Raw genomic sequence first — 25,281 nt, 5'->3', positions numbered from 1 at the left:
AACTAAGCTCATTAATTTTAATGAATTTCTAATGACGAATTCGTACAATTAAATATGAAATATTCTATATAAATAAAAATTTATGTTGCTAAGCGCATAACTCGAGAATGGCTCGACCAGTTCAGCTAAATTATTTTTTGTATGTTCCTTAAGTCCCACGAAAGGGTTTAATATCAAAAAAAAAAAAAAAAAAATAAGAAAAAAAATCAGTTTCACTTTTAACTTTTTACAGAACGAAGTCTGTCGTGGCAGCTAGTTATAAAATAATTAAAAATTGTCTTGGTAAAACTTAGTGATTGGACATTCAAATATAAGGAACAAAAATTGTTACTATCCATTTTTCCTATGTACCATATGTTCTAGCTGAAATGTAAGTACGAGTATACATATTGTTACAATTTAAGGTACGTGATACTGTAGCCCAATAAAATATATAATATACAAGCGTTTCAATTTCACACTGAGCGGCTTTGAATGGTATAGGGTCAAGTGTCAGGTTTAGAAACTCACGAGACCCGAATACTAAAACAACTCTAAAGCCCTGACTATCAATATTATGCATGGCTTGTGAAACTAATTTACACGAAAAGAGGTCATTTTTTAAAAAAAAGTTTATTTTACTTATGCATTGCCAGTGACATATACATCATAGTATATATTATATTTGTATATAAAATCAAAATTAAAAAAAAAATAACTTTATTTAAGTACTTTTGGAACGTAATTTTTAAATTAAAATTAATTTTGTTTTCAATTATAATAATTAATTATAGTTTATATTCTACAGATAAGAATTGGCAAGTAACTCTGCAGTTATACTTTTTAAAAAATAGTTTGAAAATAGAATTAAAAAAAAATATAGAGAACTTACGGGAGTGAGCGATCACTTCCAGGCAACTGGTTTTATAAAGGACTTCAAGACTTAATAATTATTCTGGAAAAATGTGCAATGTTATAAAAGGATGAAATAACATTGTAGGACATAATAAAAAGAAAATTATGTAGCTAAAGGATGTACCACTGTATAATAAAAGTATAACAAAAACGTAACGTATTTCTAAATAATAAAAAAGCAGTATTATGATTGTTACATTAAAAGACGTATAATGTAAGTCTTTTAAGCTACTTTCAGAAAACACTACTTAAAAAAAAATTAAGTATTTTACGCATTATTAGGGATAAATCAGAAATTATTAGTTAGGTATGGTTGTAATTTTGATGGGACCATACCATAACATCGATAAACACAAGAAGTACAGTCGAGCTGATAGCCTCCCCCTTTTTTAAGTAGGTTAAAACTTTGACTTTAACTGACGTACGACTCACCTGATGGTAAGTGATCACTGTAGCTTAAACAACCACTAGTGTAGTGGCGCGTGTAGTCGCCTAAAGCACCGACGGATTGCGGGTTCGATACCCGCTCGGGATGGAGTTTGGATGTCTGTCTTAGTGGGTCTCTCCATATTGCCTCGGAGAGCAAGTAAAGCAGTCGAACCAGGGTTGTTATCATACGTATCTGTTAGCGATCGTTACTCATAGTACATATCCACCAACCCGCAGCGTGGGCCCCAATCCTTCGTAGCTTATAGACGTCTATAACAGTGTTGCCCATTACCGATCCTATCCCCAATCCCCCCATTAGCTCTGGTCACCTTACTCACCACAGGAACACAACACTGCTTGAAAGTAGTATTATTTAGCTGTGATCTTCTTGAGGTACGTCCACAGTCGGGCTTTGAGCAGGATATTTCCTACTGTACCCTGACCAGAGTTAATTATAACTATATATATATATATATATATTAAAATGCATTAAACATTTTAAAATTACGAAAACCCATTAACAATTCTGAGTATTCCTTTTATAAGCGAATTGGAAGCGATTTGAGTTTATTGCGAAATTCAGGAACTTAACCTTATCTTATTTCTTATTGCTATTGTTAATTGTAAATCGTTTTACAGATATTTTGATTGCGTTCAATTTTATTCAATTGTTCTGCATCTGGATCAAGGTAGGAAATTTCATTAAGATTATCTAAAATTAATAGCAAAAGAGCTTATGATAACTTCATTATGGTAGGAAATTTCTTAGTCTGCGCAGATAATCAACGATCAATAATAACTTTTTATTGTACATAGAGTAACTGTTTTTAAATTTAGTTTCTACAACGTTCATATTGACAATAATAATGAAAGAATTTTTAACAGATTATAACATATTGGCTGTGAAATTAAATAAATAATAAATATCTTATAAATTACTTAATAACACACATAAACGGTCGTCTGTTTCTATGGTAAGCAACTTAATGCATGTGTTACAGGTAACAGCCGGTTGGTTGATATAGCTGAATATTTTTTTAAAACTATACATGGAAATAATACATATATAAATACTAATATTATACCCAGACTCAGGTGGCAATCGAACCCACAACCCGCGGAGGAGAAAACAGGGCCACTACAAACTGCTCCAACGAGCTAGTAAATTACTAAAATTAATTCGTTTTGCTTATGAACTATTGTAATTCGAAAACGACACGTTTTTAATGAAGAGTTAGAATAATAATACATTACTTTTAAAGGTACTAGAAGAGTCTTAGAATGTTCAGATAGTAGCAATAGTGTTCCCAGAATTAACCCTACAACTTACAACGCTAGCTGGTGACAAGAAACTGGGTATTTAACGCTCGCAGGGTAGGGATTGCGGTTTGCCAGAGAAATGTTTCTAACATTGTACACACAGACATAAAGTGTACATTAATAATATCTGATAATTTGGTTATATTTTGGGAAATTTATTCTTTATTCTTTGACGGTTAGCAGGAAAGTCGACATAAGGTGCCAATCAAACCACTAATTGCAAATTCATGCGACGTTTCGATCCTTTATTGGACCATCATCAGGCATCTACAAAATACAAACATTGAAGAAAGTTGTACAAATGTGTTGTTGTATGGATTAATTAGTTGTAAAACTTTCTTCAATGTTTGTATTTTGTAGATGCCTGATGATGGTCCAATAAAGGATCGAAACGTCGCATGAATTTGCAATTAGTGGTTTGATTGGCACCTTATGTCCACTTTCCTGCTAACCGTCAAAGAATACTTATAACAAATGGACACAAAAATAAATAATTTATTCTTTATTTTATTTTATATTATTGTTACTATTTAGTTGATATTAATGTTTTGCTACAATTTCAAAAATTGCTAACCTGACAGAAAATAGCTAAGGTAAAGAATGGCGTACTATACAAATGTAATAAAAGTAAAGAATCAGTATATTTTAAATAGAAATTATTCAATTGCAAAAAATAGTTTTTTTTACCGTTTGCCGTTTACTGTTTTTAAAATGTTCCACTATGGTAAAATAAACTTTTGATTATATGAGACGAAAATATCTCCGTACATTGTGTTGTATAAAAACGTACATAAACATACGCCTTAATACAATAGTAAAACACTACATAGTTGACTGCGATGTAAAAATGCCCATCAGTGCCTGAATCAATATTTGTGTTTGCTGGTAAATAAAAACAAACCGACTTCAATTACATCGACAAGTAATACAACGTAGGTAGACGAAAAAATAGTCAAGTAACTACGCATTGTCAAAAATTACTCCAAAAATTTTAATCAGATCCAGATGAAATTTAATTGTGACCACATGATAAATATCGGCTTTCAATTAAATTAAAAATCATCAAAATCGGTACACCCAGTAAAAAGTTATGCAGATTTTCGAGAGTTTCCCTCGATTTCTCTGGGATTCCATCATCAGATACTAGTTTCCTTATCATGGTACCACACTTAGAATACCTTCTTTCCAACACAAAAAGAATTATCAAAATCGGTCCATAAACGACGAAGTTATCCCCGAACATACATAAAAAGAAATATATATATACGGTCCAATTGAGTAACCTCCTCCTCCTTTTTTGAAGTCGATTAAAAAGACCCGGCATTTTAATTTCTGTACTATTGTAATAATTACAAGGACAGGGTTAAAAGTCGTAATTAAGTAGGTTATAGAAAACGAGTTGATTTAAGTTCTTACTGCATGTGTGTTTTTAACCTCGCTATATACGAAAAATCATTATTACTTGACTGATCGATTTTTTTTTATTCGATCGAACGAATTAAACCTTTGTAGGAAAAAATTAAATTGAATCTGTCTATATTTGCATAGTATATGTGTTTTAGTACGTCTAGACTTAGAACAACAAATCATTATTACAGCCTATACAGTCCACTGCTGGACATAGGCCTCCACAAGTTTACGCCAAAAATAACGTGAACTCATGTGTTTTGCCCATAGTCACCACGCTGGGCAGGCGGGTTGGTGACCGCAGTACTGGCTTTGTCGCACCGAAGACGCTGCTGCCCGTCTTCGGCCTGTGAATTTCAAAGCCAGCAGTTGGATGGTTATCCCGCCATCGGTCGGCTTCTTAAGTTCCAAGGTGGTTGTGGAACCTTGTTATCCCTTAGTCGCCTCTTACGACACCCACGGGAAGAGAGGGGGCGGCTAAATTCTTTAGTGCCGTAGCCACACAGAACAACAAAGGCGTAGTTATATTATTTTATCTTTTATTTTTCTTACTTCTCCACCTTAATTCATCATGCTTATGATACATTACAAAAGTTTTATAATTTATTTCGTTTAGTAAATGACTGCTTGTATTATAGACTTGCATCGTCGCTTAAATAAACTTGTTTTATACAACACTGTATATTGTATAGATTGCTTCAGCCTGTAATATCCCACTGCTGGGCATAGGCCTCTTTCCCCGTGTGGGAGAAGAATCAGAGTTTAATCCACCAAGCTGGTCCAATGCGGGTTGGCGGATACGAGTATATTTTGACGTTACTGGAGTTGCGAAATGTGGTCCCTACAAGTCGCAACCTACGTTTTCAGTCACGTCAAAATGAACCGGTATAGTCGATCTAACGTTAAAAAAATGTACACAAAATTATATTTAAAACGACGATCGAAAATTAATTCAAAAGAATAATTCACAATATCAATACATATATAGTGGTACTGTCAAAATACTGAACAGTTTTATTACACACTAGCCGTGTCCGAGACTTCGTCCGCGTGGAATTAAAAAAATATATTATTAATTTCGCAGAGTTACAAAATAAAATAAAATAAAATAATAGTAGCCTAAGTTACTCCTTATTACATTAGCTACTTCAGAGATTAGCCGGAACAAACAGACAGACAGAGAGATAGACAAAAATTGTAAAAAAATGTTATTTTTGTAAATGTACCGTGTATACATCACCATACCGTACCATATGCATTTAGTAATAACCGGTTATTTTAATATTACAAACAGACACTCCAATTTTATTTATTTGTATAGAAAATGTATTGAAAATATTTTTTTAATGTGTCTAATTATTTCATTACTGAACACAACTATTTTTACCCAGTGTAAATACTCCGCAGTGTCGTAATTACTATTTATATCACGATTAGTGTATTTGGCTGGTTTGCACTATAAATAAACAAATCGAAGGATATTATACTAAAACTGTATTTGTTTATTTCACCGCGTTAATCGCCAATAAAAATCAATCTTTATATGAAAGAAAGTATATTAAATGGAAGCTATAGATTATAATCGATAATTTTTGGAGTAATTCTGAAAAATCTTTTGTATCGTTGATTCTGTATTAAGTTTTCATTAACATTAGTTTTTAGGCTTCCGTACCTCAAATGAAAGAAAAGGAACCCTTATCTAGACAGACAGACAGCAAAATGATTTAATCACTTACTACATACTATAGTATCACGTATGATACGCTTGATATCACGAGATACCAAGCTGAAAATCATATCAAATACTCAGGTCTACTGTCCCTTGGAGTTGTGAAAAAATCAAACTTCTAAACCAACGCAATCAAAACCTACAGGGTAGTTCCCGTGAACTCAGAATCTTGACATTTGGTACGAAACAACAACGTCTTTATAGCACAGATAAAGGTAAAATTGTAAAAAGCATAAATTTTTAGTTACATCGTACAATAAAAATAGTTTGTTTGTACGGAAACCTCGGTGCCGAGTCAAATTCGCAATTGGACGGTTTTTTTTTCAAGATATTTGTTTCAAGTCTGCGTAGTTATGTGGCCTACAGACGTGCCTTAGAGTTTATGCAAATTATCGCTCCCGGTTATTGGTTAAAGGTATTAAGTTGGATCTTAGGAGATATGTGTATTCAGAAGTTTCCACTGTTTACATAAAAAAATAGAATAAACTAATATTTTTTAAGATTAGCTACCAACATATAGGTTATAAAAAAATCGTATCTATAGTTACATATTGTGAGAATTTATATAATATTGTAGTTCGACATATTTACGCTGTTATGTGACGCCGCGTTGGTGCAGCGGTCACAGCCATGGATTGTACCTGTTGCGCTGGCGGTTGCGAGTTCGATCCCCGCACATGACAAACATTTGTATTGGCCATACAGGTGTTTGCCGTGGTCTGGGTGTTTGTGCAGTCCTAGTGGGTCTCCCCACCGTGCCTCGTAGAGCACGTTAGGCCGTCGGTCTCGGTTGTTATCATGTATACCTGATAGCGATCGTTACTCATAGTAGGGAATATGCAACGAACATTTATGCAAGAATATAATATATTCGTTTTATTTTTGTGCTGTGTGGCTACGGCACTAAAGAATTTAGCCACCCCCTCTCTTCCCGTGGGTGTCGTAAGAGGCGACTAAGGGATAACAAGGTTCCACAACCACCTTGGAACTTAAGAAGCCGACCGATGGCGGGATAACCATCCAACTGCTGGCTTTGAAATACACAGGCCGAAGACGGGCAGCAGCGTCTTCGGTGCGACAAAGCCAGTACTGCGGTCACCAACCCGCCTGCCCAGCGTGGTGACTATGGGCAAAACACATGAGTTCACGTTATTTTTGGCGTGAGCTTGTGGAGGCCTATGTCCAGCAGTGGACTGTATAGGCTGTAATGATGATGATGATGATGATGTTTTATTTTTACAGGCAACAAGTTTTATTATGATCTGATTATTTACAATGTATTGTTAGTGCTTTGCGAGATTCATAGCGGTATATTAACGACCGTTTAACCTTTTGAAGTAAGCTTGTGAATGTGTGACAAAAGCGTTACGATAAGTGTGATCGGGTGAGGCGAACGGAAGTTTCACTTCAGTCGTGTGGTCTAAAGCACACTCGTTTTTTTTTCGATAAATGGCAGTTTGACACTAAAATAAAATATCAAAACATACCACTATTATCTATTACAAGCTTAAGCAAACAAACTTTTTAGTTACCTATCAACCATTTCATCATCATCATCATCATCATCATTTCAGCCTATTGGAGTCCACTGCTGGACATAGGCCTCCACAAGCTACCACCAAATATGGCGCGAACTCATGTGTGTTGCCCATAGTCACCACGCTGGGCAGGCGGGTTGGTGACCGTAGGGCTGGCTTTGTCGCACCTAAGACGCTGTTGCCCGTGTTCGGCCTGTGTATTTTAAAGCCAGCAGTTAGATGGCATCAACCATTTAGATCAGAACAATATCAAAAGCTAAATTACCTTGCATTTCTAACTTCACTGCAATTGTATCAAGATATCTTTATTCAAGTGCAGTATCACTTCAAACTTTTCCTTACAATTGTGCAACTCTTATTCCCTGGTAATAAAGGCTAAAATTGAATTAAATTATATTTCAAAGGTGTGAAACCAGGTTTTGCAGCAGACGTAAAAGTTTTTATCAAACAGGAAGTTGATAGTGCAGTTTCCTTTCCTTTTAGCCTTTGTTGTCGGCTGGACAGACTGTATCATTTACAATCTACCTTTTTGTATATTATCTGGTCTCGTTTGTTGAATACTTTAAAAATCGGGAAAGAACACAAACTTCTATTAATAATATTAAACTAACAAAACAAATATATTTAATTGTAATATTCAAAAGTGAAATAAATAAAATTCGTTGTTGTAGTACTCAGCAGGAAATATCCTGGTCAAAATTTAGAGCAGCCCGACTAGAAAATCACAGCTAAATAATAATCTTTGTGAGTAGTACTGTGTTTGTGCAAGCAAGGAGGCCAAAAATCCTGGGAGAGTTAGAGAGAGAATTAGGGTCGGCAATGCGCTTGCGATGCTTCTGGTGTTGAAGGCGTCTATAGGCTATGGTAACCGCTTACAATCAGATAGGCCGTACCTTTGTTGGCCTGCCTGGACATACAAAAAAACTCAGGGTTTCAATATTATAATATATTCGTAGAAAAAATTCGGGCGTACTGGAAGAAATCTCTTCTAGGGGTAAGCTCACCTATTACGTAAGTCTCAGTGACAAATATTTAATGTAATTCAGTATTATGATAACTTGTTAACTAAATAAATAAAATATAGTAGATTAGGTCGTTTATTTTTCAAACACCTAAACCAAAAACCAGTTAAATTTGTTATATTTTGAGCAAAGTAATATAAGACAAAACACGAGTAACTCGTAATTAATTTCCAGACAAGAGAGCGAATATAATCTTAACCGCCCACACGATTTCAACAAAATTATAATGTATATTGTTGTTTACGTTAATATTTTGTTTTGTTGGCGTATTAAATTACAACAATTTTGATGGTTTTATTAATTTATCCATATAAATTTATTTATTTATTGTGCTGTGTGGCTACGGTACTAAAGAATTTAGCCACCCCCTCTCTTCCCGTGGGTGTCGTAAGAGGCGACTAAGGGATAATAAGGTTCCACAACCACCTTGGAACTTAAGAAGCCGACCGGTGGCGAGATAACCATCCAACTGCTGGCTTTGAAATACACAGGCCGAAGACGGGCAGCAGCGTCTTCGGTGCGACAAAGCCAGTACTGCGGTCACCAACCCGCCTGCCCAGCGTGGTGACTATGGGCAAAACACATGAGTTCACGTTATTTTTGGCGTAAACTTGTGGAGGCCTATGTCCAGCAGTGGACTGTTTAGGCTGCAATGATGATGAAATTTATTTATACACAGAAGTTATTTAAAGAAAACGTAAAATGAAGTGGTTAGAATGATGATAAAAAAGGCAAATAAACAGGAAATGGGGAAGTAGACACAGGCGTTAACTTTGCAAAACGGATTGAATTAGAGTATCCACAGCAGTATTAAAAAAAAATCAGCAATGATCTTTTGGACTTCATTGTAGATTTGATAAACTTGTATTCTGTACATGAACAAGGTAAATGTATATGTGTAACAAGGAAAGAAATAAAAACTGTGATAGGTACTGAGATAATTGTGGAAATTGAAAAAATACCAGCAATTGAAGATAACGCGAGCAATGATCTCAGGTTTCAACTTATTGCATCTGTCACGGGGAAAAACATGGGCGGAGTGGACATTGCTGACGTGTTGACTACGTTATTACTAATATATATTGTCACGTTGCCTTTTATTTCTGTACTTATTATTTTAAATTAGCAATGTACGTTCTATGTGATATGTATAATGGGTATAATCTTTGTAGAATAGTTGGCGATGTCACTAATAAGTACATTTGAAAAAGTTATAATAATTGTATTTGCTCGTAAGCAAAAAAAAACCGACTTCAATTACATCGACAAGTAATACAACGTATGTAGACAAAAAAATAGTCCGCATAACTTTTTACTGGGTGTACCGATTTTGAAGATTTTTAATTTAATCGTAAGCTGACGTTTATCATGTGATAACGCGTATTTACTTGACTATTTTTTCGTCTACCTACTTGTCGATGTAAATGAAGTCGGTTTTTTCGTTTGCGAGCAAATACAATTATTTATATCAAAAAGACATATCGGGAAATACAGCTGAATATTTTATTATAACTTAAATTTACCAAATAATTTACTATAATGAGTACATTAACGTTTACATATATAATAATGAGAGATATCCTATAACCCATATGTACGTATAAATTAGTATGTCATATAAAACACGTACACACAATTTTCTAAATATACGTATTAATTATGTAAATTCCTTGCTAGTGTCACATTTAACAACGCTTACGTGACAAATGGAATGAAAGTCATTTAAACAGCAATTAACAATACGTCGGTAAATAAGGAATAACAAGACAATTTAAAGAGATATGATTAAATCTTTACAGTTTGTACAAACAAGCGCGGAAATTGATCAATTTCTTGTCAGTTACTTTTTTTTTAACCCAAATTTAGTCAATGAACATATAACTTTATATTGTTTGCAATTTATAGCAACTCAAGTCGTATGTCATCACTTAACTTCATCACTTCAGCCTAATACAGTCTACTGCTGGACATAGGCCTCCACAAGTTAACGCCAAAAATGGTGCGAACTTATGTCTTGCCCATAGTCACCACGCTGGACAGGCGGGTTGGTGACCGCAGGGCTCGCACCGAAGACGCTGCTGCCCGTCTTTGGCCCGTATATTTGAAAGCCAGCAGTTGGATGGTTATCTCGCCATCGGTCGGCTTTTTAAGTTCCAGGGTGGTAGTGGAACTGTGTTATCCCTTAGTCGCCTCTTATGACATCCACAGGAAGAAAAGGTGTGACTATATTCTAATTACCGTAACCACACAACAGCAAGTCGTATGTGCTTCATATCAAATTATTTGCACTTTTTAGCCGAATTCAAAAAAGAGGATGTTGTCAATTTGACTGCATTTTTTATACATAATTTTTATGGTTATTTTTTAATCGAAAGCAAGCAAGCATGTGGTTCTTTTTATTTGAGATCTGACTAGTATTTTTGAGCTATCGCTAATAATGCATATTATACGAATACTTTGTCTACCTACGTTGTATTACGTGTCGACGTAATTGAAATCGGGGTTTTTCGTTTGCGTGCAAACGCAATTATTTTTCAATGTTTTATTATCTATAATAAATATTTTTTAAACAACCAAGTAGGTTATTACTAGTTGTATTATTAATTCTATCCGATTGTTGTATCATTTTAGACATTGACATTGTCGCATTAATTTCTAGTTTATTTAGGGTTACTCTCTTTGTTGTATTTACAAAACAGGCTGTTTATACGAATCGTTTGATATAAACATTTTGCGAGGAAATGGTAAGTATCAGATTGCGGCCACAGATGGATCTCGTGTCTTTGTTGTTTTATTTGTCTCGTGTTCCTGATCGCGTTTGATTTTCATTTACCAAACTATACGAAGCACGTAATTTCATAAGCGTAGGACTTTACCATTTATTTTTTAAATAAATATGATCGACAGTACCTAAGTACTTTAACTCATATTTATGACGAGGTTTTTTTAAACTGTATTACATTAGCATTACTTAAGTTTTACAACTAAGTTTTTGATATAAATGGGGTGGCAAACAAGCGTATACAGTAAGAGTTTACGTAGATTATCAAAATTTGCATAATCTAGGACAAAACAGGCGCGGTATCGGCTTTGTCCCAGTTGTCAATACAACGTATACCCAGGAGCTCTGGCGTCCTTACTAAAATCAAATGAAATCGAAATAGTTTATTTAACTGTAAAGATACACATTACATAGAAGGAACAGTGATTCCCACACTAGGCTGTGTCGTGGGATTCAACAACACAAATAAATAATTACCAGGCGTAGTGCGGCTTAAGAAGATAATAAGTATATGTAATTATGTATAACTAATGATAAAGTGCTGTGTGGCTACGGCACTAAAGAATTTAGCCACCCCCTCTCTTCCCGTGGGTATCGTAAGAGGCGACTAAGGGATAACAAGGTTCCATAACCACCTTGGAACTTAAGAAGCCGACCGATGGCGGGATAACCATCCAACTGCTGTCTTTGAAATACACAGGCCGAAGACGGGCAGCAGCGTCTTCGCTGCGACAAAGCCAGCCCTGCGGTCACTAACCCGCCTGCCCAGCGTGGTGACTATGGGCAAAACACACGAGTTCACGTTATTTTTGGCGTAAACTTGTGGAGGCCTATGTCCAGCAGTGGGCTGTATAGGCTGTAATGATGATGATGATGAATGATAAATTGAATTACAATACAATATATTTAATTTCACAGGCCTAAAACGGGCAGCAGCGTCTTCTGTGCGACAAAGCTCTGCAGTCACCAAACCAGCCTGCCCAGCGTGGTGACTATGGGCAAAGCACATGAGTTCACGTTATGTTCACGAGGCCTATGTCCAGCAGCGGACTGTATAGGCTGTTATGATATTTAATTTGCACGTGAATTGGTAGAACATAGCTATAGTGAGCCCGAACTAGAACTATATTTATAGCAATGAGATTGACAGTCAAATCATAGAAATCTCAACCCTAAAGTCACAAATAAAAAATATTTGCAATATAACTAACTGAATTTAAGTTGAATGGTGTCAGACAGAATTACCACAGATAAACAACACCTTGGAAGCAGTATTATTTGGCTGCGTTCTTCCGTATTTGCATAGTCGGGTTGTTCCATATTTTTTTCAGATATTTCTTGTTCTACCCTAACTTAATTTTATTTTGATTTCTAAATTTCTTCGATAAGACGATAATAATCTAATATCAAATCACGCTCAGACTAACAGTTCCGTACGCCTATGTTTTTTTTGTAGTAACCGAATTTATCAAGAAAAATGTCGTGACGTCTACGCGAACCTATTTTAGACGTGGCTCTATTCACACCTGGTCACACTTGGTTTTTATTTCATTTTCATACAGAATAACAAATAAATTGGCTTTGTTGTTCAGAACCCATGATTTAACAGGAAGGCGGAAGTGTTAAGTCGAGTGTGTTTCTACGCTCCGTTGAGTCCATATACCACGAATAGAGATTTCCTTAAAAATGGTATCAAGCAATATATATTGTAGTGGTGTATTTGTGGTAAATAATAAACCTGTTATAGACGAAGTGATGTCCTTTAAAGATATTTAGATATTTTTTTTCGATTGATAATCGATACTAAAGATTATAAAGCTGAAAATTTTGTTTATTTTAACGCGTTTGTTTCAGGATCTTCTGGTTTTAACTGAAACATTATTTTTGTGTTGGACCGCCCGTTTACCGAGGAAGGCCTTAGGTTATTTTTATCTCAAATGAATGCTTCCTAAATTTGAATTAATCGATACTAAAGAGTAAATGTATTTTTTTTAAATGACACCTTTTTATGGGAGGGTAAACCGCTTTGTTACGTCCTCTTGTCTGTCTGGCTTCCCTTTCTCTCACGCATACGGGAGCGCTAGGCAGGCTCCTCCTGTCTCACTATAGCTATTTGTTTATCTGTATCTTAACCACCCATTATCAAAAAACTACTAAAAACATTTAAATGAAAGTAAATAGTATCTGTATTAATATGATACTGAATATTTCCATACCAATTTACTAATATTCATTTTATTAATGCTTTTCTTGGATGAAGAGATAAAAAGTTACTTAGTTATAATGCACAAACTAATTTTCATATCTTCACTCAGCTTTATTAATACAAAGGTGATAATTAAAACATTATACATTTATATTTGGTTTGTTACTTAAAACATTTCAAATATTGAGATAACACATAGCATACGGTCCAAATTACTTTAAATTTGAGATATACAGACTAAAAAGTAATTCATAAGTAAATATGCATTTGTATTATGTTTGTTTGTGTGTGTGTCTATATTTAATTATTTGAATATTTGTATAAAAAAATCATCAAAAATTCGACATTGAAGTACGACAGTTAAAATTTGGATAAAAATCCAAGATGTAGTTCTGCTTTCATGTGTCTAAATTTATACGTATATAACTACATACATTATACTTAATCCAACTTACCAGTACTATTTTAATCCAAATTAAAATATCATCCAGAGTGACAAAGTCTTCAAACAATGAGAAAGTTTTCAACTATGTAAAGTCTAGTCAAAGGCTGTAATCATATCACTTCCATTGTCTAGTATATTCTAAGGGATTAACGTGCAACTTAAGATAAGCCAGCCTTAAAATTCAATGAAAATGCATTAATAATAATGTTTAACCACACAGGTCTTTCATTAAAATGACGATATAAGATATATACATTTAAAAATTGTTTCCACTATTTAATTAATAATTTTAGTATATTAAATAATTTATATAAAAAAAATGCATTTTTTTTTCAAATTTATAATTGCTAAATTTGTGTGTCGTACTTACCTTATTTGTCGCTTTGTATGTGTTTGTTAGCAGTCATACACGTTTTTGAAGCTGATCCTTCGCCTTAAGACGTAGAGGGAAGTGAATCAGCCCTTCTGAAACAAATAGAATTGAAGTTGAACCAATATCTTTATATTAGTAAAAGTAGTCGACATAATTGGGGGGGGGGGGGGTGTATTCTAAAATAATTCATTCTAATTTCAAATTAAACACAACAAAAAGAGAAGTATCTGGTTTAGTACAGCCCTTTGGAAGTCACATTTCATTTTTATTTGCACCAGATATAAATAGATACGTAAGTACGTGTAACTATGTATATGTTGGTGTATATGTGTGTGTAATTTATGTGTTGTAATATAAATGTTAACATAAATAAAATTTATACTCAGAATTCTCTTTCTCACCTCATTTTACAGTCTCTACGCATCCACGTGTGTTTTTCATTCTCAGCCCGCAACAATTAATAACACGAGGCGAGACAACGATTGCGCCTTCCGGGAACCATTAGTAATATCTCATGACATATACGTTTTATGGCGGTCTTTAAGGCGAGACTTCTTACTTTACAACCATATTTCATGGCGTATTCTGCTCCATTACACTGAACGTTGTACGTGTGTTTAAAGGATTGGAGAGAATAACTATTTGCAATGAAATATTGATTCCATAAAGAGTTCATACAAGCTGCCTTAATAAAAAAAATTTTGTAAATAAATTTGATATAACTCTTTCGCGTCAACAATTCTTGTATTTATAAAAACTAGCAGTGGTTACTGCTGTCCATGAAGATGAGAAACATTTGAAGAGTTGCAAATATATTTCCAGCCTTTACTATTCATATTTGATAAGGATGTTTAACTTACTTTTAATTTTGTCTTTTCTTGGATTTTTGTTTTATACAACTAGGACGGCAATCCATGCGTTGCCGACCCAACCTCTGGTCACCTTACTCACCACAAGAACACAATACTGCTTTAAGGCAGTATAACTTAACTGTGTTATTCTGTAATGATCTTTCTCAGTCGGGCTGCTTACATCGTATAAAAGAGATGTAACATGTAACTTGCAAGCTAAAACGTTTTTGTTAGCAAAAACTGTATTGGCAGTGACTGGAAGGACGGAGTATGTCTTGCATGCGTTAAGCTATTTGACACATCACAGCAAATACAGCTGTTTAAGCTGCTGTCAATATTTTAATTAAATGTATCGCATATTCACAGTCAAGCCAGTAGAGATATATATGTATATTAGCTGTACCCGCGACATCGACCGTGGAATTTAACAAAAAAGTTATTGTTTAGTTTGAAGTTATAAATTTTTTTTTTAAATGAAAGTAGCCTAAGTTACTTCTTATTCCATTAATTATCTGCCGGTGAACGTCCCATTAAAATCAGCCGTTTCAGAGATTAGCCGGAACAAACAGACAGACAAACAGACAGCCATACAAAAGTTGTAAAAAAATGTTATTTCGGTATATGTACCGTGTATCCATCCATATGCATTTAGTAAAAAGCAGTTATTTTAATATTATAAACGGACACACCAATTTTATTTATTTGTATAGATTGTATAATATTTATTATAGCCAATCGACTAAAATAGAGCCTAGCTATTACTATTTTAATGCTATATCGAATAATGCTGCAACGAGTCTGGTTCAGGGTAAAAAAAATTCAATAAATTTTTGGCTATACCAACATACCGATTAATTTTAATTTGATTCAAAGTAGTAGTTTTCCTCCTTAATACACACACCTCAAACCGCTGCTACTGTATCGTGTCCAGTACCCAAAGGTTCTGGAAGAAATCGCTCTTTAGCGATGAGATCGCCTTTGTACATCTTGTATTGTATCTTTCTTTATTTGTGTCTGTATTTCGGTGTACATTAAGAATAAATATTAAATTATTTATTTATTTATTTTATTTATTAAAAATACAAAGAACCTTACAAAAAAATTAGCATTTAACGGTGTGACAAAAATCATCGTTGACGCACACTGGCATTCGACATCGTACGCTCACAATATCAAAAATAAGTCAGTAGCAGAATTATAAAACAACTTAACAGTAACACACGATCAACATTTTACACATCTACCCTCCAAGTTTTACAATGAATCAGTCACAAAATAATACAGTCGCAGTAGCAGGATACACACGGGGTGATTTACTTTGACGATATTATTTAATGTTTATTTTTTATTAATTACTAGCTGCTGCCCGCGACGTCGTCTGCGTGAACGCTATACAGCACCAAAAATACCTACGTTTATACCTTTTAAAATAACATTCATTTACCCGTTTCTTCTTTACGTTTCATATCTACAGAAAAGTCTCATAGATGGCGCTGATTTAAAATTGCCTTGTCTACTTATATTCATTTAATTATGTTTATCGGCTTAGTTACTTATATTGCGTGATTTTTATAGTATAAAGCTAGCTTATAGCATGGTTATTAACATAATAACAACATTCAAATATGCGTCGTTAGACTACACGTTGTTACAGAATGCGATGAAGAAATAAAGGTTCATTGCTCGTTCCCCGTAGGTGATAAGCGTCTTAATTTGTAGCCTATATGTTGACCGGACTTCTTAATAATATTCGTGCCAAATTTGAAGTAAATGCATGCAGTACTTTTTGAGTTTATCCCGGACATACATACAGACAAACACACAAAAATTCTAAAAACTATATTTTTGGCTTCGGTGTCGATTGTAGATCACACACCAAGTATTCTTTTAAAAAAATATTCAATGTACAATTTTGACTTGCCTACAATTTTATTATATGTATAGATAAGAAATATTGTTTTTATTTATATTTTATATTTGTTTTTGTAATTTCACTTTTTAGTGAAGCTGGTAGGGCGTTTATTAATTTTGGTATTTGATATTGTAGTAGTTGTTTGCCATATAGATTATTGTAACTCGGTACTTTTAATTCAACTTGAGACGCACTACGTGTTTGGTAGGTACGCCTGATGACATGTTGGTGTTCACCATTCTGAAACTGCTCGAGCAGTAATATGTATTTAACCTGATCATGTATTGGTATTATGTTACAATAATAAAAGAGCTCGTGATAATCATTTTCGTAATAGTTTTTTTTTTTTTAGGTATTATAGCTTTCATAATTCTTATTTGCAAGTTATATATTGTATCGAGGTTGTATTTACATGTTCTACCATAGTTACTGAGACCGTAAAATATAGTACGCAACTTATCACATACGTGATTAAATATATTCAGTCCATTTTAGTCGATCGTCAATTATAAGTCCTAGATATTTTTGTTTATTGACTATTTCAACTGCCTTACAAGAACGAATACTTAAAATTTAATAAAACATTCGTACATTCAGGTTTAATTTATTTCATTTTTTCGTAAATGATAACAACTAGACGAGTTGGTAGACTCCTTAAAAAGTACTTAGTAATTAATTGCGTAGCGAATTACTTTAGAAGAAAGAGCTTCGAAGTAGAAATTGTAATTTTGATCTTAATTCAGTGAAAATTAACATTTTCGTGTGATTTTAGAGAATATTGGATTTCGTTCAAAATCGTGTTGGAAGTAGAACGCTCTCATCAAGCCTTCAAGTCATTTTGTGTTTAAAATTCATATCATGCTTTGGGGAAAGGAAAATAGCGTAAGTATATGGAATCGTGAGTGGAAGGTAAAGTTTTGAGACACGCATCTGCATTATAGATCAAAAATAATACGGAAAGCAACGGAAAAAGAGACATTTCTGACCCATACTACATAGTTCTATTGATATGTAAAATAAAAATTTATCACCGAAATGTATGTACGCGCATAAATTTCAAAATACTGAGGTAGCACATAGTCTGAAATATCCTGGTCAAAATCTGGAGCAGCGCGACTGAAGAAGTGCTTCGACCTTCCAGAAGATCACAGCTACATAATACTGCTTTAAAGGAGTGTTGTGTTCCTGTGAGTAAGGTGACTAGAGCTCTTGGGGGAATTGGGGGGTAAGGTCGGTAACGCCCTTGCGATGCTTCTGGTATTGCAGACGACTATAAGTTACGGTAATCGCTTACCATCACCTGTACCGTACGCTCGTTTGCCGACTTAGTTGTATAAAAACTTTTTTTTGTGTTACTATCAGGACAAGGTATGTATTAAAAAAATCTATTTATTCAGTTACTTTCATTTTAACCTTTTTTAATATTATATCAAAAATCGACCGTACCAGCGGGGATCGAACCTGCATCTCCGACTGACCGTGTCGGTGCTCTTAGCCAATCAAACTATGGAACGATGTACCCGTTAGATCGAAATTTTTAATATGATGATTTTTATATTCGGTTTAAGAGAACTAACTACTTTAATTTAAATATTACAATTTATACCACCTAATACATATACCTACTATAGCATAATAAATAATACGATTATAAAGGTTTGATTGTGTGTATGTGTGTATATGTGTGATACAATGTATATTGATGTGTATGTTCTGGGGACGTAAGTTCAGCGAAGCCAAAGTAATAGGGTATTGTTGACACCGTTTAGGCACAATAGGTACCGAAATAAATATAAAATAATTATATTAAGAGAACCGCTTGGGGGTTGTATAAATAAAACTTGATAAAATTCCAAAAATTCCGAATATAGAAATTTTTAAAGGAATTCAAAAAATTAAGGTTGTCATTTCAACGGTTTTTTATTATGTACACCAATATTCGTGATTCTTTTTTTAATGTAAAACTGGTGCTTTTCATGTGATCCCATTTAAATAAGACTCAGTACTGATTGGGTTATTCCTAATTATGTGTAATTAAATGATTATTTTTTTATTTGATTGAAGTCGGTTACGATAAAACACATTTACACACATGTATTACAGACATGTATGAAAATATAGGCAGTCAGTTATCTAAATATTAATGATGATTGATTTACTGCCCAGGAAGTCTATAATCGTGTAACTAAATGATATCTTAACTTCTAATCGGAATATTGGTCTTAAAACTATTGACGTAGTTTAACAAATTATTATTTTACGCGCGATTTGATTTTGAACTAAACTTGAAGAACGTATAGAAATTGTTTTCTAATGTTTACGAGAATTTCACTCATTATAATGAACCAACTTTTTCGGATTTTATCGCGGTTTATTAGGTTTTTTTACATGTTTGACCAAGCCAGGATTGTCCCGCAAGCTTCGCAGTTATGGGAGAGCTCAGCTCCGACTACTGGTCGGGGCTCTTACCGGACATGCCCTTGCTTAACAAACACTTACACAATTTAGGTGTTACAGACAGTTTCCTATGCAGAGCGTGCATGGAGGCAGAAGAAACGGCCTCACACATCCTGCAGGAATGCGGTAGTGTGACCAACTACAGGGCACTACATCTCGGGACACCGAGGTCGCTCCAGGAAGTCTTCGGCAACGTGTAGAGTCTGCTAGGCTTCCTTAAGGAGCTGGGCTGGCATGAATAGTCCACAGCAAGTCACGCAAAATAGGCACACAAAGACGTCGAGTTGCAGAAAATGGCCCATTTTAACATACATACATACATACATGTTCGACGTTTCGGATACTTTAAAACAACCATGGTTACGGGAGGACTCCTAATAAACTACGATATAATCCGAAAAAGTTATTTCATTATTATGTATAGAAAGTTTGAAAATTACATCACAAAAAGTTGGTAATTTTTGTTTGTTTCTGTCTTGCTTGCTTGTTTCTTTCTTCGAGTGCCATCTAGTGAGCAGTGGCGCTTCGAATGCCATTAAGTTGCCGCTCATCGGCGAATGAGAAGGTGACGGGCGGGGGGACCTCGTTAACTTCATACGATTCGTTTTCTTTGTTTAAAACATTTAAATTGTAACGTTCATCTTTCGTCATTCATTATTCGTTGTTATTTGGTCAGATCATACGAATCGTCTTTTATTTCAAAGTAAAAGTAAACGTTAAATAATTTTAATATCGATTGATCTTGAAATCACATACAACACGAGCAATCTGAATTACGTTGTAATCTCCGTATACCGTCGCAATAGTCAGTGTGCAGTCTAGTGATTTTTAATCGACTTCCAAAAAAGGAGGAAGTTCTCAATACGACTGTATTTTAATATCTAAGATTTTTATTTTTGTATTACCCACATTAGGAATTCTAAACATTTTTTGAATATCATATCAAAAATTGACCGCTCCAGCGGGGTTCGAACCCGCGTCTCCGACTTGCCGTGTCGGCGCTCTAGCCAATTAAGCTATGGAACGATGCACCCGCTCGAGCGAAATTTTCGATATGATAATTTTTAATTTTCGGTTTAAGCGAACCGTGGCGCCGTCTATAGTGAGCTCTTTACAGAAACCCGTAACTATTCAAAGTTTCATATTACAATGAAAATCTTTGACAGGAGACGACACCGTGCTATTTTTAATATCTAAGATTTTTATTTTTGTGTTACCCACATTAGGAATTCTAAACATTTTTTGAATATCATATCAAAAATTGACCGCTCCAGCGGGGTTCGAACCCGCGTCTCCGACTTGCCGTGTCGGCGCTCTAGCCAATTAAGCTATGGAACGATGCACCCGCTCGAGCGAAATTTTCGATATGATAATTTTTAATTTTCGGTTTAAGCGAACCGTGGCGCCGTCTATAGTGAGCTCTTTACAGAAACCCGTAACTATTCAAAGTTTCATATTACAATGAAAATCTTTGACAGGAGACGACACCGTGCTATTTTTAATATCTAAGATTTTTATTTTTGTGTTACCCACATTAGGAATTCTAAACATTTTTTGAATATCATATCAAAAATTGACCGCTCCAGCGGGGTTCGAACCCGCGTCTCCGACTTGCCGTGTCGGCGCTCTAGCCAATTAAGCTATGGAACGATGCACCCGCTCGAGCGAAATTTTCGATATGATAATTTTTAATTTTCGGTTTAAGCGAACCGTGGCGCCGTCTATAGTGAGCTCTTTACAGAAACCCGTAACTATTCAAAGTTTCATATTACAATGAAAATCTTTGACAGGAGACGACACCGTTCGTTTCGCTTAAACCGAAAATTAAAAATTATCATATCGAAAATTTCGCCCGAGCGGGGGCATCGTTCCATAGCTTAATTGGCTAGAGCGCCGACACGGCAAGTCGGAGACGCGGGTTCGAACCCCGCTGGAGCGGTCAATTTTTGATATGATATTCAAAAAATGTTTTGAATTCCTAATGTGGGTAACACAAAAATAAAAATCTTAGATATTAAAAATAGCACGGTGTCGTCTCCTGTCAAAGATTTTCATTGTAATATGAAACTTTGAATAGTTATGGGTTTCTGTAAAGAGCTCACTATAGACGGCGCCACGGTTCGCTTAAACCGAAAATTAAAAATTATCATATCGAAAATTTCGCTCGAGCGGGTGCATCGTTCCATAGCTTAATTGGCTAGAGCGACGACTGTATTTTTTTTATGTATGTTGCTTCAGAACTTTAACTGGGTGGACCGATTGCGACAAAAAAAAATTTTAATCGGAAGGTGGTGTGTGTCATTTGGTCTCATTTAAATATATTTGAGATCTAACAACTACTTTTCGAGTTATATCTAATAATGCGTTTTTACTTGACTATTTTTCCGTCGACCTACGTTGTATTTTTTTTTATGTCACTAGATCGGCAAACAAGCGTACGGCTCACCTGATGGTAAGCGATTACCGTAGCTTATAGACGTCTGCAACACCAGAAGCATCGCAAGCGCGTTACCGACCCAATCCCCAATCCCCCCAGGAGCTCTGGTCACCTTACTCACCAGCAGGAACACAATACTGCTTGAAAACAGTATTATTTTGCTGTGATCTTCTGTAAGGTCGAGGTACTACCCCAGTCGGGCTGCTCCATATTTTGAGCAAGAAATTCCTGCTGTGCCCTACCTCAGTTTGCTGTGCCCTACCTCAGTTAAGTTTGTTTTATACCGCATAACTTTTTAGGGGGTGTACCGATTTTGATGATTTTTAATTTAATCGAAACTTGATGTTTATCATGTGGTCACATTTAAATTTCATCGAGATCTGATTACAACTTTTGGAGTAATCTTTGATATCGCATATTTACTTGACTATTTTTTCGTCTACTTATTGTGTGTATTACTTCTTAATGTAATTGAAGTCGTTTTTTTCCATTTGCGAGCAAATACAATTATTTTTAATATTTTTCGCGATACCTCCTAGTTTTATATTGATAATGATGATCCCGCTTTAATAAGTCCAAATTTTCTAATACACTTAATGGCTTAGATAATTATAAAAAATAGATATAGATTATAAAAAAAAAATAAACGATTCTTCTTATAATAAAAAAAATATAATTACAATTAAAAGAAAAGTTACAACTTTCACAACAGTACACATACGTTAAACAAGTCGTCAAATTAATATAACAACTTCAATTTCCAAAGTTAAATAGAAATAAATAAGAATTAGTTATATTTTCCTGACTTTGAGCGATCGAAGTTATAACAAAGACGGTATCACTAAACTCCTAATTACTGAAATATTGAAAACGATTTAGTTATATTTGAAGAAGTCAAAATTGTTATTTATGTTAGTTAACTTGACGTTTAAAAGTATTACTGTATTATGTTTTTTGTTGATTTAGTATTAATTATATAGAGAGAATTTAATTTGATTTCATAGATACAAATTGAAATGAAAATTACCTTAATTTTTTAAAGTTTTTAAAGTCACATAATAAGATAACTTCCACCTATCCGCAATGGTGCAGTGTGATTGATTAAGCGCCTACCCTTCTCCTGTATCTAGAAAGAGGCCTATGCCCAGCAGTGGGATATATTATTAGTTTTGGGTATACGGATAATGTGTGCATGTCTTCAAGCGTTTGGAAAAGTGTTAGAACAAGATAGAGAGAGATAGAAAGTGGTTAATAATGTTAGTGAAGACAGGGATGATGTTGTCTAAAAAAGTAGAAGGATGAGATTAAGTATATTACAAAGATACTAGCTGACCCGGAAAACGTTATTTTGCCATATATGTTATTAGCCCCCATAATCCCCCTCTTATAACCTAGGGGCATGAGAAATAAATGTTGGCCGATTAACAGATCTACCAAATATGCACACAAAATTTCATAAAAATCGGGCAAGCCGTTTCTGAGGAGTTTGGTAACAAACACCGCGACACGAGAATTTTAAACATAAGATGCATCTATGTAATTTATTCTGTACTATGTATTCGTTTTACAGTGTGTGGTGCAGAAGTTTTTAAGGAGCTGCTTCGGTCCTTATCTCTGTAATTTACTGCCCCATTTGAAATACCACAAATCAGTTTGTTTATGTTAGAGGCGATCTCTACAAACGCTTGGCCATTTGAACAATTATCGCTACTATAATAGTGTTTGGTACAGATATGAAATGAATTATAGTTATCTAATAGTGAATGAAGGGTTAATATTAGATCAGTAATATTAGATTGTGACCAATTTAAATGAAACACAAATCTTCTATATATCTTTATGAATAAAAAAGTATATAGTATAAAAAAATTGTAACATTGCTTAAAATCTCGACAGAGTAATTCACCAAAATGAGATAGCAGTCAACTAAAATCGATATTAAGATTCGCGAACGTTATTGAGAATGTGCTCGCGAAGCTAGCGGCGAGCGCTGTTTTAGAAAAATGAGTGTGGCCGTCGACAATGCGGTAAACTAACATTGTAGAGTTACACATGTGATGTATAAAGCATGTAGTGTGTTATAAAATAGTAATGCGTAGAGCATGTAGCATGCAATAAAAAGAAAAAAAAGATAGAAAAAAACCATAGTCGTAAATAATTATCTTAATTATTAACCTACATAAATATATATGTATATATAGATATATATCTCTCACGGTAAGTTTTGGACTCACCATCGACTTAGAGAAAATAAGCTTTAGTTCGCAATTTGAAGCATGCAGTATTGAAAATAATACGCCTCAACGCTTTGAAAATTAGAATGTAAATAAAAAAGGCATGGCCACTTAAGAGCCTATGGATGTAAAAACTTATATAAAAAAAGATATTAAGATTAAAGCAGGTCGAATATAAACACAAATTTATTCAAGTCACCACCTCATTAGAAGTCATATGGCGCTCATTCGACTTAAATGTAAGCCTTTAAAGTCATTAAGGTGTATAAAATGAAATGACAGCATTAATGACAGAATCAAAATGTTAATGCTTGTAACCCATTAAGAAATTTTTCGGGTCGTACCGTACTCTTGGTTGTATTTTGAAAGGGACAACAATTATAACAACATTTGTTCCTTGTAATAAAATATATATAATTTATATACCTATATAAACATAATATACTAGCTGTGCCCGCGACTACATTCGCATGAAAAAAAATAGTTATTGTCCAGTTCGCAAAGTTATAGAAAAAAAGTAGCCTTAACCTACTCCTTATTACATCAGCTATCTACCAGTGTAAGTCCCTTCAAAATCGGTCCAGCCGTTTCAGAGATTAGCCGGAACAAACAGACAGACAGAAATTGTAAAATTGTTATTTTGGTATATGTACCGTGTATACATCCATATGCATTTAGAAGAAGCGGTTATTTTAACATTACAAACAGACACTCGAATTTTATTTATTTGTATAGATGTATAATTATTATTATAAATTGTGTGTTTATTGTAGTGTTATATTTAAAGTTCAGCTATATCGGAAAATTGTTATTGTGAACGCATGATAGGAATCGTAACTCACAATGGAGCAGCGTAATAAATTAAGCTTATACGAAAGAGGCCAGCTTGAAACGTTACAGGCTCAATAAAAATAACATTAATTTAACTTAAGCATTGTTTTATTATATATCTTTCATAAAAAAGTCAAAAAAAAATTCAAACCAATAAATAACACGAAAGCATATCACCGGCGTTAAGGGAATAGGGATGTTTGCTCACACCGTATTCGCAGCACTCTTAAATGAACCGAGTTTGTTTAGTTATGTCTCTTACGTTGTTTTAAGGCTCACGCTACCTCATAAGTAATTTTAGTACATTTCTTCAATCAAAGTATTCTTGTTTTTTTTTGCATTTAAATTCCAGAAGTAGTAGTAGTAGTCATTAATAAATGAAACGAGTTTATTTCTTGATATTGCAGGTATGTG

General features: G+C 34.3%; 1 long non-coding RNA gene across 1 annotated transcript; it reads right to left on the bottom strand.

Moving 5' to 3' along the window:
• Window positions 1–838: 838 nt before the first annotated feature.
• Window positions 839–19,692, bottom strand: LOC123657325. Its single transcript, XR_006743689.1, has 3 exons — window positions 19,623–19,692; window positions 15,892–15,897; window positions 839–866 (listed from the first exon to the last, which is right to left on the bottom strand). It is a non-coding gene; the product is annotated as an uncharacterized LOC123657325 (long non-coding RNA).
• Between the last annotated feature and the right edge of the window lie 5,589 nt (window positions 19,693–25,281).

The sequence above is a fragment of the Melitaea cinxia genome, chromosome 10, assembly GCF_905220565.1.
Source record: "Melitaea cinxia chromosome 10, ilMelCinx1.1, whole genome shotgun sequence".
Lineage (NCBI taxonomy): Eukaryota > Metazoa > Arthropoda > Insecta > Lepidoptera > Nymphalidae > Melitaea > Melitaea cinxia.
Note: the sequence above shows the minus strand (reverse complement) of the source record. Positions and strands in the feature narration are given on the sequence as shown.